This window comes from Ischnura elegans, chromosome 5 (assembly GCF_921293095.1).
Source record: "Ischnura elegans chromosome 5, ioIscEleg1.1, whole genome shotgun sequence".
In the NCBI taxonomy this organism is placed as follows: Eukaryota; Metazoa; Arthropoda; class Insecta; order Odonata; family Coenagrionidae; genus Ischnura; species Ischnura elegans.
The window spans coordinates 123,066,956-123,087,708 of record NC_060250.1 but is presented as its reverse complement, the minus strand read 5'-3'; the positions used below and the strand labels follow the sequence as shown (position 1 = coordinate 123,087,708).

The 20,753-nt window shown below is 38.5% G+C and overlaps 1 protein-coding gene across 1 annotated transcript in view; it reads right to left on the bottom strand.

The window, feature by feature from the left end:
* The window catches only part of LOC124159514 (transient receptor potential cation channel subfamily A member 1), a 121,651-nt gene that overhangs the window by 94,521 nt on the left and 6,377 nt on the right, over positions 1 to 20,753 (bottom strand). The window contains exon 2 of the mRNA XM_046535374.1: positions 14,965 to 15,358. The gene's annotated coding sequence lies outside the window, so the exon portion shown is untranslated. The remainder of the gene's footprint in view (positions 1 to 14,964; positions 15,359 to 20,753) is intronic.

The following is a 20,753-nucleotide window of genomic DNA, read 5'->3' as shown; positions in this document are numbered from 1 at the left end:
ATAATCAATTGAAAATTAACAACTTGATTGAAGAAAGAAGCAAATAAAGACGAAGCTCGTCTTAGAGAATTAAAATCAAGCTGTCTCCTAAATTTCAGATTCACATTTATACGAAGTAAAATCCATACGGTCGAATAACACTCCCAAATGGGGATTTAAAGGGTGGAAATAAATGATAAAGCTCTATTTGATACCGTTGACATACTATCAGTAAATTGTACCATAAATACGCAAGTTAAAGAAATGTACGACCTTACGAAGTACGAAAGACGGCAGGTTTAATCAGCGAGCCACAGGCCTGTGAAGTTACTATTGTGAAAACGTTCGTGGAAACTGATTAAATTTTCGGTGTAGCTGGATTTTCTCTCCAAAACTTCATACTTTAGAAATTTTGAGTAGACATCACTTCAGATGTCGCTATACTATATTAATCAAATTTACAGCCTTAATAGCTATAGCTACAGGTTCTATACACAGAGCAGTAATATTTTTCATCCCTCATATTTTTCTCCCCGAAACTCCTTTCTTAATTTGTCGCCCCACCTCCATCAACTACAGCTATAGGGGATGAAAAAGTATTTCCCAAGCTTAAAGTGAAGTTTTTAGAAGTCATTATTTTATGACTGAAATTTGATAATACGCTCCCACACTTACTACTACCATAATAGAATATAAAGTAATTCTGATCCATGTTAAAGTTCGAATGTACGACGATGGCAGATAATGGAAAGCTATGATTAAAATGTGTTGTAATTAAAATACATTTTAATGATATCGCGTAATAAAACAATGAACGGGGTAGTTTAATCACATCGCCACAATTCATCGTCTGATCTCATATTTCAGCAATGGAGTACTAATACGGATTTTAAATTATTTGAATGAGAAGCATAAATTTTACGCATAACAAATGAGGATTTATAGTAAAAACATGGTATATATCTCGAGACGACATTAAAATATATCTCGGACGCAATTTTGTGTATAGGCTCTTAACACACCTGTGACACCAACTATAAGTCTCGGTAGAAAAATCACCAGCATGCAAACGCGATAAAAACCAGTGATAATGTTCAGTGATGGAATGCGTCATGCGTCAAAGTCCTACCACGTGGATAAATGCGCCCTCGTGGTTCTAAACGAAGGTAGCAACGAATGGATAGGAAACCTCTTCGTCGAAGAAACACTCGGTTATCTCTCCTAGAGTAAATAATCCTCGAAACACGCAATTTCATCGCCAAATGAGATATCATGAGTTGCGTTCACCTGACACAAGTAATGCCAACTTGTTGCACGACCAAAGCCGTCACTTCGATCCCCTCCCGTAGGCAAAGGATATTACTTAGGTCTGAAAGCCTCTCGTCCACCATAAACTCTCGCCTCTTTTCATTTTCTTTGACGCAAAGGGAGTAGTACTACCAATCCAATCCACTTTCAAACGAGATAACCTTGCACGTAATAAACAAGAGCCGTCGAATATGTGACTGAAGAGAGAATTCTTGTATTTAAATTACGATGGGGCTGACACTCAAGACCGCGTATTTTATGGACTCTTAGTCCTTCGTGGAAGAGTAGGGGCACCTCAAAGCTCATTTTTGATAATGGTCACACCAAAGAGACAACGCTCAAGCAGACATCTATCTTCCCCTTTTCCAACGATTGGAATTGGTATTATTTACATACGAAAGGCTGAATAATGTTGGGATTAACAAGATTTTGTCTGAGCGACTCCTCTTTCGAAATTGTCCATGCAAATACATGAAATCATAATGTCCACGATGACAGACACAAATGGAATGCGAATTTCTTTTTATTCACTTTGAGGCATGACCATGTTCCTTGCACTTCTAAGGTAAAAATAAATCACTCCTGGGCATTAATTATTCAAGAGAAACGACAAATTATCTTGGCAAATACGAGTTGTGCGTCTAAATGGAAAAGTCGAAAGAATGATGAGGTTACATGAAAGCAATACACTAGCAATTAGAATCTGCCATAATACATGTTACAAGGCAATCTACGATACCTTCAATAAAATGCAAAATTGTACCTCATTCAGTAAAATTCTTCCATTATCGTGCCATTCCAGGTTTTATTGAATGAGAATTTTCATTATTATCCAGAAAATTAATTTACTTTCATAAAATTTTAGATGACTTCATAGACCTCGACATTTTGGAACAACAACCATTATCAGTATAACTATTTTTAGAATAGGAATAACCCTACTTCAAAAATAGATCCTGAGTATTCCATTAGTTCTGTGAAAGTATACAGAAACATCTTATCTGATGGCAACAGCGGCAAGCTATTGAGCGGCATGTTAGTTGATACATTATAAAAGTCCGGGAGACAATTCGAGTTGCGAGTCCAACTTCCAAGAAAAATCCAATTCATTTGGGTTTTCCGGCGAATAAGTTATTACGATTACCATGCTTTTTTGGAAAATTGACGGGGAATTCAATTCTACTGAAAACCTGATCACGATAAACAAAATTGGAGAAAGGAGTCTTTCCTTCAAGTAGCTAGTGACTTTCCCCCCAGAATGTCATCTGCTACGCACCACTGATTATGAGATCACAAAAACCGTATCCAGACAACTAGAGACCGCTGTCTACCCACGATATAGTATGAGATATTCAAACATTTCGATCCGAGAAAATGTTTATCTAAAAAAAGAACTAGCGTTCTTTGTCAACAGCTACATGCGGTACCTCAAAAGTCACCACCACGATCAAAAATTATTTTCAATTTTATGTCTACCTCTTCAGATTTCAATCCCGAGATATTAAGCTGTGAAACACATGAACGGCATTCCATCTGGTTATAAGATTTCATCGCTTTAACTTCTCGCCTTAAGCTATAAATAAAAGTGATAAATATTAACTTGGTAAATTAATCTTTCAACCCATTTTCGATGATCTCCAAGAAAAACATTGCAATAAAATAAAAATTTAAGAGAGAAATCAAACTCGTGCCCTTAACTTGTAAAGCCGATTTGTGTAAAAAAGTATAAATAGTAGATTTGACCCTGAAAAAGTCATTTAACTGAGTGGAATACATAGAATTCGGTAGATTCAAATTCGTCCACAAGGAGCCATAACAATTAAAATAGTTGTTTCAGTAAACTGGGTGACCATTACTTTTTGTGGTCATATCCCAGCATTTTTCCAGACAATTCTCTCCCTGATAATCTAGGAAATTGCTTGCTAAAGGTTTTCAATACGTCCCAAAGTGTACCAAAATACATTTGGGTAAATAGGAGAAGAAATCAACACACTCCTCATGATGATAGATTTACATTTTAATGAAAAATTGTCCAATAGAATTAACGCAATTATAATTATACTAGAATTTCATTTTCATTAATTAATATTCTGATAATAAATAGCAATTCAAAAAATGAGAAAGTACTGGTAGAAAATTAACAAACATATCAATCAACTCCTCTAACTTAAAATATCATCAAACAATGTTAATTAATCAGTGTGTAAATTTATGTGAAAAATATGGCTGTCTAACATTAAATTACTAGGAATTAATAAATCAGAAAAAAACCGACATTCCTTCTAAAGTAAAGCAAATATTTTCATCTCTTCATCTTCTTAATTTTCCCCCTATATCTTCCTGCTTTTTTCGGGGTTTGATTCTACAGTTTTAACTTATTTAACCCATATTTATTCCTATTCTCTTCTTCTCTCTGTAATCTTTTCGTCTTCCCCATTTCCCTCGTATCTTCTGAAGAGCATCTCTGAACTTGACACTTGCTTCACGGGCATATCTAAACGACTTCCATAAAAACCTCGCCTCCTGCATGAAAAATCCCATTTAAACTCTTCTCAGAGTAGAGAGTCTTCATGTAGGTTCTCAACTAACTTGTGTTTGTTCACAGAAAACACGCTCTCGATAAAGACGTTTCCGTGTGAGAATAGCACAAAAAGTTGCCTATACAATATATATCCTTAAAGTTCACTCGTTTTTTAAGTTGACTCGCATTGAGTGAATACAGTCTATCTGTATCCCTATCAAATCCCCTCGGATGTTGTATGGGCCAATATAATTTCACGCAAATATGAAATTTAAAAATTCGCCCCAAAAGAAAAGATTAAAAAAATGGACTGTATTATGATTATGAGAATAGGAGAGAGAGAGAACGCCCGATGTCCACCTACCTTCCGCTGCTCTGCCTTCTCCCCTCTCCCCCGATGAGTTCGGCTCGCGGTCCGCGTCGCACCACGCACAACACCGTACTGTCACGTACTGCCTTGCCCACACGACAATACAACTCAACAATCAGTTCCTCCTCTATACCCTGGGAGCTTTTGTGTCATAGGCCGACACCTAGCGGCCTCTCTCTCGATTGTTACCAAACAGATGTACCTAAACTACTTGGATACTAACATTCTGGATTGGATACTAGCACGATCTGCCTGCAAAGCGATCATTTGGCTTGCGGACACAAGAACCCCAGGATAAGAATTCATGTCTTTTTCGCACTACTTAGATTTTTAAAATAATTTTGAGAGGATAGTGCATGGTGCAGCTTTGGTAAATTTGTACTTAATTACAATTCTCTCAACTGTGTTATTTTCAATGGAGACCAAACACTTCTTAATTTATAACCTAAATTTATCCTCTTCGACGTTCTTCACTTTTGCATCAATGAGAGCAAGGATTGCCATCACACCAATATTGATTTGGGACACTTTCAATCCATTCGAAACATCACCTATATCAATATTGTTCATCTGGTAGTCTGTGTTTGCTTTGTTCAGGACGTCTGACTCCACAAACCGCCAACATACACTTCTCGGAGATGATCCTCAATGTCATCTTAAAGAAATGAAAAGATTGGCTTCGGCGTAAGATACGCTTTGAGAAATGGGTCAAAAAATGTCACTAATGTCGCAAAGATATGAATTTTCGCCAGTAAAAGATTTAAAAAACTCAATCGGAGAACGTTAAGAAGTCGCGAATCAGTCTCAAATATTGAAAAAAACTATTTTCGTGTTGAAATCCACGCATTTGTATACGTTACAGGGAATTACCGCTTGGTTGGATGAAATTTCAATTCGTAAGATGATTCTATAGTGTTTCGGCTATGATACTACACCAATTACATCTTTTTCCGTTAAGGGAGTGCGTTACAAAGGTTTCATATCGATAAAAAAATTCTTCGAGTTTGCCTCCTTCGCAGAGGGAGTGACGGTTGGGTGCATGAGTGCACAAGATTCCGTATGGCAACAATTTTATCTTCATTCGATCAGAGAGTGTGGCAGAGGGGGCTGGTATACCGACATATATCCCTTCCTTGTCGCACTGGGCAAGTAAAACTAATAAGGAAAGCACTAACGGCTCACGATGTTGCACGGTATATGGCGCTTACTAATTATTTTTTATTCCCACATTTTGAAAAAGACTCCGAGATCCCAGACATTTTTCAGTCCAATTCCTTCGCATTTCATGTCCCTATTTTCCGTTTTTCACGGTTTGCGGCCAACCTGGTAATAACCAGATGAGTCAAGGAAAAGCTACCGGACAATAGGAGGAAATAAGGGCCCATAGTGCCCGATGGTGAGGGCCGCGGACGGAGAATCAGGATGATCACTCAGAAGCCGGTACAAGTGCCAAGGCTATCATGTTCATAACATACAAGTAAGAGAAACGCATAAGCTATTAACTAACTAAAAAATAATTGCTAGAGTAAAAAGGAAAAACTACAAGCATGATAATTCGAAATTTAGGTAAAACCACATTATTCTTTTGGGTTTAAATGCAATAGGGAGTCTGTAACCCTCCCTGTTTAACACGAACGACCAGGAGATGGTGAGGGTGGCATGGGAATAGTTAGATGCAGGAGCTAAAGTGCGTATATATGTATATGAATTGTTGAATAAACATAAATAAAAAATCCCTGATCGACGGTGAATAAAGGTAGTTCCGCTGATGAACAGGCGATGATGAGTTTTTCCTAACTATTATTTTTCATTACTTTATTTTAATATTTTCTGCTTCTTATTCTAACGGTCATTTGCCCATGAAGACGATATAATAAAATTAAATGGTTAGTTAATTATCAATAAATTTTTGAATCTGACAATTAGTTCATATAGTGTCATCATGTAAACATTAATAGTACCTATTTTGTGTTTATATTATTTCTTCGACGGTGATTTAAAGTATAAATTGATTCAATTACATTTCACAATAAGTGTCACTAGTATCAGATTTAGGTAAATGTAGTTTTTATATGAAAACATTATCCACCACAGGAGTTAATTCAGACCCTAAACGTCATCGCGAATCATCCTTTTCCATTGTGCGCCTAGAAAGTGTCTTTCCCGCGTGTCCAAGAGCCTAGTTCGTGCATACTCTACAGGATGAGATGATTCTGAATCCAAGCCATATTTGGGCTTAGAATCTGCGATGGTGCAAGGTAAAGAGCATTCATTTAAAAGAGGAGTCTCTCATCAGCTGGGAATATGAAGATTGAAGGTAGCAATTCAATAAAACTTATATTTGGAGGATGCTCCCTTGTGGTAGTGAAATCTGCCGAAGAGAGTCAGTCGGAGAGCAGTGGGGTAAGGGTCCGAGGGTGAGAAAGGACGACGGGAAGGGACAGAAGGGTGCGAGATAGGGGTGTGAATGCATCAAATGGAGAAGGTGAGATGAAGGGAGAGGAAAAGGCACGAGGCATGGTTGGTGGACAGAGAGGGCACTGATAGGGGATATATGGAAGAAATCATGAGAGATGGAGGAGCGCTTGCGATGAGAGGGTTTTGATAATCGGGTCCGGGAAGTATGTTGGGCAAGCGGGGAGGAATAGAACAGCAATTATGGATAGAATAAGGAGTGTCCTTATAGTGATTCATAGATGAAAACTTTAATAAATGAGTAGGGGATAAAAAAGGAAAATTAGAACGATTGGTATATAGAATTCCTTGTATACCTAAACTGCGAGTTTACAAAAAATAGTTATTGCAATGGCTGATCGTACGGATAGACCACTCACTGGTAGGTTAGGAGAGGATTTTTATCATCGTGTAAGTTACATAGAAGTAAGAGGAACACATAAACTACTGAATGAACTAAAAACTCATGGCTTGTGTCATCATCACTGGTCAACAATCCTAGGATTGGTTTGACGCAGCTCTCCACTCAGTTCTCCTATCAGCTAATCTTTTCACACCTATGGCTTGTGTAATGAGGAAAAACTACACGTATGGTAATTCGAACTTAATTTAGGTAAAATCACATGACCTTTGTGGGTTTAGATGTAAATCGGCTACCAGTGTGCATATTCATGGGCATACCAAGGTATTATTACAATGCTATGATTACTACAGCCCTTCATTTCTCCTAGCACCCTATGCTCGTTCCGTTACACTGCTGTATTTCTTATTTCCGACTAAGAACTCTTCTCTTGTGTCAGCTTTACGCATTGAAATATGATGTATGGCATATGAACTCATTATATCCTCTCACGTATTTTTCCTATTTCGAACCACTACACCTACGTCACTGATTCGTGTCGCATCAGAGACCAAAAATAATTGACTTAATGTTTTTAGCCCCTTTTTCGCTCAAGAGAGAAGAAACGTATCGCTCATTCCATGTGACTTTGATTAAAACCGACATCAGCATTAATAGTCCATCATTTTCTACCACCCGATACCTTTCTAAAAACAAAATTTGCCCTTCGAGCGTCCATGCCACGCAAACAAGAGCCCATGCTAACATTGTTTTTTTCCTGATCCACCCTTTTGACATTCACCACCTCGTTTCCATTACCCCTACTCTCGTGGCGACACAGCGCGAGAGAAGGAAATTGCCGCAAGCAATCGCACCCTCCAAATGACTCATCAACTCGCTCTTCTGTTTGCGCGACGGAGAGAAAGTAATTGAAAAGAAATGAACGGCAAAGCCCCACAAGCACTTGTGAAACCCAGTGAATGCAGTCCATCAAGGAAAGTCGCTTTCATTTAGTCACAGAATAGATGCGGATACGTTTTCCTCTTTGAGGTCACTATAGTACACAAAATACACCGGTACAGATCCAATAGCTGCGATAAATACCATCGACTGTGTTTATTCACATAATATATAATTAAAGTCGGAAACCACTAATTACAGAAAACAATGAACTTCGCATTTCCACCCAACGTTTCGAGTATCTCCCTTTAATCATGTGGAGCCACCCCTCCTCTGATTTGCTGCCCACTGCTCTGAATTGTATCGGCATGCTTCTACTTGCGACCGCGTTACTTTCGAGAAGGACGATTTTGACGTCTAGCATTTTTTTAAATTCATGATACAAATTAACTTTTCCATTGATTAATTTTTTCGATATTCATACGTAATGCAAGGAAAGTCTCGTTTTTCAGGAAATTTTTGCCGGTAAAAGTTTTTGCAGAACTTAAAAGTGTTGCCACATAACGTCATATGAAGGTTTGAAACCTGATAAGCCAATGCGGTGACTGGTCACTCACCGACAAATTGAAGAGAATTTTTCATTATCCACATTCATTTAAACTTAATTTCCAAAAACATTCTCATTTTCGGGATTATTCTGGACTTTGAGCTCATTTCCAACACAAGACAGCTCGGCAACCGCTGCTCAAGATGACTCAACACAATACCCAATTTCCGTCCCTACATGTCTCGCAGCCATACAATAAAACCTTACAGTTGTGACCCACCCACATTTTATGAGGCATATATGGTCCGTATCGCCTTTCTCTCAGACAAAAGAAAAGTCAACGAAAAAAATTAATTCCTCCCATTTGGATATGTTCAGAGCTCCCTAAGGAGCAGTCATAAAATTACCAAAACATTCTGTACGGTTTAGTTTGCTAAGACTTCCACCTCAACAAAAATAAAGCCTACGTTGTACAAAACCAAATAAATATATAATTAAAATGTTCTAGCACATAGCCAAACTTCTGGAACTCAATATCTACAAGGAATGTAAGGAATACTAAACTAAGAAGAGTATTCAATCAAACTTGAAGTTCAATCAATGCGTTACTATTGGACGACACAATTATTTTCGAGCCTAAGGTCGCCGTCTTACAAAATCGCTCAAAAAGCTTCGTTGTCATGCTTCACAAAATAAGAAAAAACGTTAAAATGTAAATATTCAAATAGGTTGGGTGATTTTTTTAAATTCTATATGAATTCACTTCTTCATCCTGCAAAAGTACGCCTAATTGGATTACACTTGGCAAAAATAACAAACTAAAATATCTTTCGGTATAACCATTATGCAATATTCTTAATTTCACGAATTAATTCATTTCGGTTCACCAATCACTCGACGGGTTTTATAAGTAGCGATGACGCTGCAATATTCAAACGATTGGGTCAAATACCGTGTCTGCGTCCGACCTGTCTCCGAATATTTGCAAATATTATAGGAAAAACACAATAGCAAGAAGACAACAGCGAGAAAGTTCTAAAATATATCAGAAAAAAAGAGCAGCATGGCTTCGTGGTACAACAAGATTTAATTTCAAGTTAATAATGAAGGCAGAAGAAGCACCGGCTATCGTAAAGCTATCGTAAAAGTTGCGAGAACGCCAGAACACTGTGTAAACATCTAGAATGAACATAATTAAAGAATTAACATATCTCACCGGCAATGTAAAAATAATTTATTACAGAAGGAAGACAATTTGTCAAAGATCAAAGAAAGAACTTTTCAGAACGTCATGGAGAGCATAATACCTTACTTATGTCAAAAACAAGGGACAATCTATGTCCGATCTACCAACTTTAAAAAAAGTCATACCATATCATCACAGATTTTTAAAAATTAAAATTTCCTAATTACTGATAGAGGCATTACCGTAGCATGTTGTCAGTGACTTTAACTTGGGTTGGCCACCGATCCGAAAAAAAATGTTACTTGTATTCAAAAATAGAATCTTGATACCTCAAGTTTACAAATTAATTTCAATTCAAACTATGTTACCAAAAGAGCTGGACGGATAATTATTTTTGGGAAAATTTTTCTCGAAATTTCATGACTGCTTTACTGACCATGATTTCTAAACTTAGTCACATTCATTTTATTCCTGGACTTTTTTGACCTATCATTAACTGAACGAAAAGCAACGCACTGCATAACAAAGTAGAACCAAATATCATATCAATGTCCGTATCTACCAAGCAATAAATCAATCGCAAGAAATCTTGTGACGATTCTTACAAATTTACGATAAACTTGGAAAGTATTATAAGTGACCACTATTAAATGACACATTTACGGCAATAAAATTCCTTAATCTGCAGAAAACCATCGCAAATTTAAACCTCATCGCACATTGTTGAATGTTTATGACAGCTAAGAAAACAAATACTGGAAAAGTTACCAATGTAACTTTTGATCACAGGTTAATATGCTCATTGAATTTCATTATAATTACTCGCAATAAGACACGGGAAGATAGAGTAATTGGACAACGAAACAACTTTCACCGTAGCCAAAGTAATTAAACGGAGACTATGACTAGCAATAATGGTGAAATTTTGGAGGCCAAACCCTCGTGGAAACCGTGATAAATTAAATTAGATCCGCGGCATACTTTCCATTACGATGAAACTAAGGATATAACAGATAAATAGATAAATACCGAGAATAAACAATAATAATTTTACTGGCTGATTTCAGCGGGTTAAACTAACAAGAGCTAGATCTTCAGTGATACGAAATTTAAAGTGAAGAAACATGCTCCATTTGATTTCTTCGGAAAATGATATTAGTGGATTAATATGTTTTTTAACGTAAAATAATTCCATAGAAGAGATTTTTTCTCACAGCATTCAGACATGAGATATTTTGAAATTTCACAGGCCTTGACATTAAACCGCTGACAGCTTTCCAACGCTGAAAGGGAAATACCCGATGTTCCACTTAGTCCATTTCCCAAGAACAAAGGTGGTCTAAATCATCATTGATCTGTTGAATCTTGCCATTCTGGTCGAGAGTAATCTGTTGACTCAGTGGAGGCGACTGCGTGGAGGGGAAAAAGAGCCACATATGTCACCCAAATGTCATCCTCAAACGTATCCGCCACTTATCCGTATCCTGACCCGCCTTCTCCGTAATCTCCCCACCACCCAACGGGGCGCATACGAGATAAGTGATAGCGACAATTTGTCTTCCATCATTCTAATCTAATTTACACACAGAATTATTCCTAACTCAAGATAATGGAAATGCTTCCTACTATACACGTCCGCGACTGGAATTAAGTTAGCCCGCGCGATCATTCGCCGCTCATCTATCTCATGAAGCATACACCTTGTGAAACACACACGTCCATAAATACAATTTCAAATACAAGGTTTCAATTACATACTTCGGGCATGTTGATTTGCTGCCAAAAACCTAGAGCTGAAATCGTGAAAGGCTTTACGGGGCTGACCTGTAAGAGTTGTAACACCTCAGTAAATGTACTCCATTTCTGAAGCTAAACATAGCATTTCTGTAGATGGATAATTTACTGCTAAGCAATACATCACTCGTAGTGCTCATCGGCAGAAAAATGTTAATTGTTACGATAAAAACACCAGTGAATGCGAGGGCATGAGCGAAGGTCCTCACAGTGAAGGGTCGCGCGAATGAGGCGTAGCTAGGGGGAGGTCCAGGGAGTCCGGATCCCCCAGAAAACTAAAAACGTAATTACTTTGCTTTAGAAAATGTAACAAAATATTGAAAAATCATAAATTCACTTAATAATTCTTTGAAAATGAAGATTTTTCGATTATGAAAGGTTTTAAAATTAGTTTAAAACCTTCTGATTAGTACCCGGTTTTTCAAAAATTTCCCCCCCTGGTTTTGGACCCCCCGAACAAAATTCCTGGCTACACGAAGCAGCAGTCCACGATCCCTCCTCGGTTGAGGGTTTAGAATATGAGTTGTATACAAAAGATGAATATAAGCAAAATACAAGAAAAATAATATTATAAAACGAGGGGATGCGCCTGAAACTATATTAAATTTCATAAATACAGCAAATTTTACTTCCAGCCCCAGCCCCTACAAACAAAAAGTAATAAAATGTAATTTTGGACTGTCAAGTGCTACAATTTTTTGCCAACACGAAAATTAATGTCTGGGCACACAAATACTCAACTTTTTTTTGTCGCACGAGATCGTCCGTCCGTTGACAACGAGGAAGCAATTCAAACAAGGGAGTCAGTGGAATCATAGCTATGCTAACAAAAGTGGGCAGAGTTTCTACAGGAAGGGTGAAACGGAGCTTTCTAAGCTTTAAAAATGAGTGAATCATTGAATTGAAACTCGAAGGATCCGCAGAGAGGTCTGGTTAACTAACTCGCTGTTTTTATATGCACCTGAGAAACTAAACGATGGTGAAATGGTTCGATAAGATCTCCCTCGGAAATTAATAGATGGCGAAAATCATCAGATAAATGAGAATTGTGAATCAGATTGGAGATATAAAATATAAGAAAGTGAATCAAATGACAATTTATTTTTTCAAAGAAAGAGGCTCATTTTCACTCATTTTCAGACCTATGATCGCATTTCATTCTAAGAATTCGGAATAGCGATGGATTGGAATGCTAAGTTGGGACTATAAATGGGGACAATAAATATCCCCATTTAGAAATTCTGTCGTAAGTTTAAAATTGGAAAAAGCGAAAGTTGCAGCCCAATTGTTTTAGTTAGTGACGTCATTAAAGGTGTGATTCATTTCCTTTTTCGGAGAATCGCTTATTGAGGTAAGGAATCGCTCCCTTCCCTCGATCAGTCACAACAACGAAAGGCACATACGCATGATGGAGTAGCTGAGACCCGCTCTGAAAGAGCTCGTGATGTCATCAACTAATCTGAGAAAGGTTGATTTTATAGGCGGAGAAAAATGAGGCGGATCGAAAAACTGAGAAATACGGGACTTTTTATATTTCAAACTTAATCAATATCTACAATAAAAAACAATAATGAAAGATACCATTACAAAGAAGACCATTCGCTCCCCCTCATCCCATCTCCTTAATCAGTCCCAATTTCTTACGCACAAATTAGAGCAATAATTGCTCCTTCGTAATTTGGGAACAAAAACGTAGCCCTACGAAAAGCGAGCGGTTATGACAAACTCTGTAACAACTTGTATTGCAACATTGTAACATTTATCATGGGCAGTCACAAACTTCTCGTTAACTTTTACCCCCGACTACCTCCATTCCGCAGCAACATCCCCACTGCTGTTCTTATACGCCACCAGTCCCGCAAATCAAACTTCATATCCATATTTTATTCTCGCCTTATCTGCAATCCTTGACGATGTTATCGTCCTTATTCTGCCGCGATAACGATATTAGTGGCGAACCTTTGTCGAGAGATCTAAAGGGCCAAAGAAAATGCTGATGTGATGGCTTCAGTGTTGGTGTAGTGAGCCCGGGTTCAAATACCGTCGTTAACGAAGATTTTCCAGAGACTGCTGCTTGATTGTTAATTTTTTTAGCATTCTCGTGTAAGGCGCAACCGACCTAAGCTTTCGGGCACCTCCAATTACCTACCAACCTACAAAAAATAGTTCTCTCCTTCCATTAGCTTTGCCGTCTGCCCTCCGATGTTGGAATTTTAATGAAATCCCTGCAGAATTATGGGATGATCAATAGCTAACTTTGAGTAAATAAGAGGAAAGCACTTTGGATGGCACGGTCGCAAATGGCACAGCTCATAGAAAATAGATGAGTAGCGACTGTTGCTGTGCGGGGACTTCGATTAGAATAGAGCCCCGTTGTGTAGCGACAATTGAAACACCGTCTAAAAATGGAAACTAAAAGAAACTTTGTAAAAAGTTGAAGGCCATTCCAATTCCGATATTTAAGTTATTGCCCTCCAGTAAGCTTCCTACCGATTCCTTCCCTTCATCTTAAAGATGAACCTGGTTTTTCCTACGATTAATTCCATTGGGTTCACTGCCGATCAAGCTGCCGTTTCTATAACGAATCGTTGTCTATTTTGGAGCCAGCTCCTCTCTTCCGATCCGAATGGGGCCCTTGATTAGTTGGAGACACCCTCTTCCAAGGCAACTGCTACAATCTCAACCAAATAACCACGCCCCTCCCCTCTACCATTCTTCCGCCAAGATGAATCATACAAATCCCCATCGGCGGATCTAGGAGGGGGGGCACAGGGGCAAGCCCTCCCCCCCCCCCCCAAGACCCATAAAAAATATGCAAGATTTTAAATATGGTCCCATTATCATTGCGTTCGTTTTGTATTACGAGGTATCCTTGTGCCCTCCCCCTCCCCCAGAACAAAATCCTGGAAACGGCCTTGCTTGTGCCCCCCCAGAAAGAAATCCTGTATCCGCCCCTGCAAATCCCCACACCAATCTGATATTTACCTCTCGCCTCTTCTCTCCTTTCATAAACAACTGCTTTTCCTCAGATTTGCTGAGCCTTCCATCTGCGGATTCCCGCACCTTTCCTAAAGGATCATCTATTTATATTGACGCTATTTCGGCAACTGTTCAACGACTCCCATTTTTCAACTCTATTATGAGTCCTTTGGGTTCAGATTATCATAGATTAGACTTTTTTCATCGTAATTTCAGAACTAATTAACAATAAAGAAAATCCTTCGCGAAGTAGGATTACCAATTAGGAAGAGTTGTCCATAAATCTTGATTGCGACCAATTAGTTATGCAGTTTAGGCTTGCCTCAAAACATCGGGAGAGCTGCTCAAACCAAAAAGAGTATTAAATTCGATGCATGATCCAATACTTTTGAGAAAAAACTATTAATTAACACCTATTAGAGATCATCCATACTTATTATACAACAAATATGTTATGGAAGCGGGAATGGTCAGGATGATAACGACCGTAAAATAATTTATTTACAGTCAGGAAGAAAATTAATACTGTTAACATAACGTGGAAAATTATTTTTATAGTGCTTCCGGAAAGAAGTGATAGCCTCACCTGTTTTGTTCCCCCCGTTTTCAGGAAAAGCCAGCCTGGGTAACTTCGTTCAATACACTTAGGCGGTGACGGTAACTCACCAAGCTCGCGGAGCAATGGGATTCGTGGAAACTTCGACTCGAAGTTCCAATTTGACTTTCTTGATCTCCAGCGACGGTTCAAATCTCCGAAGACGATGGAGAATCCTTGGGTCGGCTTTCCACGCTTCGAACTGGTGCCTCGCTTGCATCTGACGTAACCGATCCACGCGCGTATCAAACGAACTATTGAGAAGCCGATAGATGTCACTACCAGTCAAATGTGGGCGGCAATGTCGGTTTACCGACCTTGGTGGGCGGCATATGCGGCGGTCAATTCTGAAGGGATGGGCTGAGCACATTGTGATGACATCAATCTAAAAATAAAGTTATGCCCTAATAAATATAAAAAAATAATGTGCACCATTAAAACACATATCATAAGTAAAGTTCACGCTAAGAAAGCATTTACGTACGCAATCCTTTACAAGTACCTCGTTTCATATTATGTAATACGCAAAAAAATGCGAGAGAATAATTATTCTACAATGGTTGCTAACCCTGAAGACGGATTCTTTTCGACCATGATAAAATTGCATATCCACAAACTAAATAAATTATGTAGAAAAATACATCATCCCTAATTGAGAGAAGCAGTTTCATAAAGGGTTATGACCCCCAACCCTTTTGGCAAAAAATTTAAAATTATAAAAGGGCTTCAAAATGTACTCATGTCCACAAACATGTAGTATTATAGGAGAAGTACAAGAAGCATTAAATGAAAGTAAAAGAGAGAAGTAAAATGTTTTTGAACCATTTGAAAGCATTTTAAAATGTAAAGTGATCATGATCGACCCAGTTAGGGTAAGACTCAGTATAACAGACAATGTAAGACACAATAAAAAACACTCACAGGACTAATTTTCGGTGGCACAACCAACTTCCTCAGAGTTAGAAACAAGAGTATTGGAAAAGGATGAAGGTGAGCTGAGGGAGGGGGGATTGAGGGGATGTAAAGTAGAGGCAGTGGCGGCTTGCCCAGAAGAACTCTCGGACGCCGCCCCTCCCAAAGATTTGAAAAAGGAAAAAAAATAAATACCCATTCAATTGTAATCATACATCTATTAACCAAGGTGTTTCTTCAATCGCATACATCGAAAATGTAGGAAAAACACACAAAAATAGCCGGAGAAGTTCGCATTTGTAGCCGTGGGGCGCTGGCCAGAACGTCCCAGTCCATCACCATGCAGTTATATGAAGAGTGGTAGTAGTGGGGGCTACTGGTGCTATGAGGCGTCTAAGCTTATGCCTTATGGAAGTCTAGGGATGCCGCCCGAGGATGCGGAGAACGACGTATCTAGTGAGTTGACATCGCCACGCCGCGCGGCGACCGCATAATCTTGGTCTTGCAGTGTTGCAGGATACCTTGATTTGGTGACCAGTTGACTTATTATGTGTAAATTGTTTTAATTTAAATAGGCCTAGTTGAAGTTGAGTTGATCGAGTGAGTAGTTGTTAGTGTTTTAGTGTTAGCGATTGTTTTTTGAATTAGTGGTCCCTACATTGCCTGAAAAACTCACTAAAATACACAAAATATTCAAAAATGTTAACACCCGGTTGAGTGTGCCCCTCCCAGCATTTGAATCATGAGTCACCACTGAGTAGAGGGGGGGAAAGTGGGCTGAGTTAATTCAAGTGATTATCTATTTACGTTTAATTCAGGAAGATGAAATGCTTTGAACAGCCAAAAGTGTGTTAATTCAATTAAATAAAATTTAAGTGGGTTGTCTGTGGGGGAAAGGAGGCCAAAACAGAAACATGGTAACAATCATTAAATGGATGCTGAAGAGGGGCTGACTGCTCTGACACAGTGAAGGATGTAAAGTGGGTAGAAGTGCTTCATAACCTGTGGTTGTTAATGCTAAGGTTAGGGGAGATACCTATATTGAAGGAGGGACAGTGTTTGCATGGATTAAGGTAGATGACATTTCTGGATGTGCATGAGGACGCTGTGGGAGGTGTTATACAGAAGATGAGATGACTGGGGAAAGAATGTAGAGTGAAATTGGTAAGATCTTACATCTACGACAACCACAGGGCACAGGTGTACTATTGGGAGTAGCAGTGGTGCAGCGTAGGGGGATAAAACTCCCCCCAGAGCTCAGAGAACTTTTTAAGTTCAATCCATTTCACTGAATTGGATTAATATACTAATGGAATAGTGTAAGGATTAATAAAATATCCTTCAGACAGCCGTAAAACTCACCATTTTGAACCATTCATCTTAAAATTCCACAATTTATAAATCTCACACATACTGCTTATCCTGGTGGGTATTCCAAACCTCACACACCCCGGTATTTAGTTGCACCTAAACCCCCCTCCCCCCAGCCTTAATTCCTTGCTGCACCCCTGGGGAGTAGTGGGTGACCTTTGTAAAGGATTTGTTGAGTGAAATAAATCTGAAAGGTTTGCTGGTAGTCCGAAGGTGATACTGGGAGGTTTGACAAAAAGATTGGCTGTACAATTATTATTCTTCAGGAATGGGAACATTTTTTTAAGAAAAGATTGCAGGGATCATATTCCAGGAAAGTAAATGGTGCAAAGGGAAAGGTCATGTGTTTTGTCTCAATTGCAAGGTTTTGGGGGGCATCTGGGCTTGATAATTATCGCTATTATATTATCAATAATTATCGCTGCTGACTCTGCAAGGATTTTGCATGTTGGCGACCCCAAGGACCTTGCTGACCTCGCCTCTGTGAACGATACCCACCCTTTGTGAATGGGAGCCGTTCAATGACTTTCCATGCGGTTCCATCCTTCCAATTCATCTGGAAGATAAGTGGGACTGTTCTCACCAGAATGCCAACAATAAGACACTATGACTATAACAGTGGCAGGATAAAAAGTGATGAAAGTGAAAAGATACATGGCCTGCAGCATTAAAGAAACTTTCACCATATATAAGATGGAACATTAAAAATTGCATATTGCAAGATAAAATTTGTATGCATTATGACATGCAACTAAGTGGGTTGTCCCACACCCACCTAGAGATGTGTTTATGTGTGTGCTGTGTAAATTTTAAACTTTGTGTGGTAGCTTTGAAGAGCTTAGTTGAAGATATGACACCTTCGTTGGACATGTGAATTGTTAGTGGTCTGTGATACAGAATGAGAGATATGTTTGTTTCAGGACTGTTGTGATTGCCCTGGAGAGGAGGGGCTCGACTTTCAGACACTTGGTCTGGAAAATGTAGCAGATAACTCTTCTGAAGTTACATAAGTAACATGGGAAGAAAATGAACTCATTGCAAAAACTGTTACCATTGGCGCCTTCGTCGACAATCTTGGGAGGTGAACAGTGATAGTAGTAACATACCAGCATCTGAATTAATTGCAACGAGAACACATTGCTGAAGTGAGGGGATGGGTAAAGGCTGCAGTTTTAATGCTTCACTGTGGTTTTGATGAGAGCTGGTCTGTGGTTCTACCACAAGAAGTTCAAGGATATCATTGGAGTAATAACCAAGCTTCAATTTTTACAGGAATGACATATATTTTCAGAAAAAGACAACAAGTGTTGCAGTTATAAGTGATGACAAATGACATGACTCAGCACATGCAATGCTGGCAATACACAAAATTATTCAACCTTGCCATCACAGGAAGAAAAGATCATAATAGGGTGATTTCCTATTATTTTTTTATTGCCTAAATCAAAAGATTATTACTCCTGGAGTACGTATTTCACGCTTTTAGATTTTATTTATTTCACGCTTTAGAAATGACGACATTTTTCGTGATTAAATGAAAAGTGAAAATTTTCAACCACGGGAAAACGCGACGGCTAAGTATGAACGCTGGGTAAACTCCGTGTGACGTCGTTCTGGTTCCCGCTGCCGCAAGTGAGGTGACCTTGGGGCAAGGCTTTGAGCGCTGATATGACGAAGGATGCTAGCACGTAGCAGAGTACCCTGCTACCGGGTAGCGCATGGCTTAAATAAGGATTATCAATACCCTAGCAAACGAAGGAAACTTTCCGAACATTGGCAGTTTTAATAGGTGATTATTAAGACATGTTTCCCTGAAGTCTGTGCCTCGTGCATGCATTGGTAATCTCATACGATGTAAAACTCCTATCTACTCGTATAGAAACTAGGTCCCTGTGACGTCATGTGGAGTTGCATCGCATGGACGCCAATCTGGCCTTTTTCAAATGAGGGTAAAATTGACCATTGCCATTCGTCTAAACTGGTACTTCTAAAACCAAATAATTTGCATATTATGAATACACTAATAATAATAATATCGTTTATTTTCGTAGGCACTGGGGCACATGAGAAAATATAAGTCTTACAGCTTTCTACATTTCACATTGAGATAGATAAATAAAAGAAAAAAGTAAATAAATATATATACATATACAGTCAAATGTGAACAGTGCATATCGCCTAGTGCATGAAAAAAAACAATACAATATTTTCGACAAAAAAATAAATAATCGCACTTAGGTATAACACACTAATTACAAAATTTAAGGTGACAAACAAAAGAAATATGAACAAGAGATATGAACATAAGAAAGTGAATATAAACAAGAAATATGAACATAAGAAAGTGAATATGTATAAACAAGAAATATGAACATAAGACAGTGAATATAAACAATAAATATGAACATAAGAAAGTGAACATAAACAAAAGAAATTTAACTTGGGGATAAGGAGGCATTCTTCAGAAACCCATATGTGCTGTGTTTAAACCTATTGATATTTGCACTGCTTCTTATTTGGGCTGGGAGAGAGTTCCATATTCGTGAGGGGGTTACTATGAATGATTTGTTCATATGAGGCGTGTGATGTTTTGGAATATGGAGGTCAATGTTATGATTACGGGTAGGTATATTATGAACCTCAGATTTTCTAACGAATTTCTCGTACAAGTATGGCGGGTAACCGGTCGTTAAGACACTAAAGGCTAGAGTTATTATGTGAAGGGTGCAACGCTCTTTATACTTAAGCCAGTTAAGGCGGTTGTAATAGTTACTAATATGGTCCCATTTTTTTAATTCGTAAATAAATCTTACTGCTGAATTCATGGCCAATTGGAGTCTATTATTGTTTGCGTCGTCTTGGTTAGTGAATAAGGCTGTACAATAATCCAAGTGAGGGAAGACTAGTGTTTTAACTAATGAAATTCGTATGTCGGGTGTAAGTATTTCTCTGGCTCTGACAAGTTGATGCAGTGATCCCAAAAATTTACGCCTCGCATAATTTGTTTGAGGCTTCCAGCTAAGGGTTCGATCGAATATGACTCCAAGGTTTTTTACCGTTTCCTCATAAGGTATATTGTGGCTACCAAGTCTTATTTTTGGTAGATTTTCATGGTCTAATTAAGAAAATAAATAATTGCTCCCTATAATTATTGCTGTTGTTTTCTTGTCATTGAGAACCAAATGATTGGCCTGCGCCCAACTGTTAATTCTCTCGATGTCCTCATTGATAAGTGCGATTGAATTAATAATATTGGACGGCGATGAATGACGATAAATTTGAAAATCGTCTGCGTAAAGGTGGTAGTCACAATGCATGAGGACATCAGGGAGGTCGTTTATAAAGAGAGAAAAAAGAAGTGGGCTAAGAACTGAGCCTTGTACCATCCCCACGGGATTAGGGATCCAGTTTGACTGTAGGTTACTACTGACCACCACTGCTTGAGTGCGACCGCTGAGGTGATATCTAAGCCAGTCAACAGCACTCTTTGAGAAATT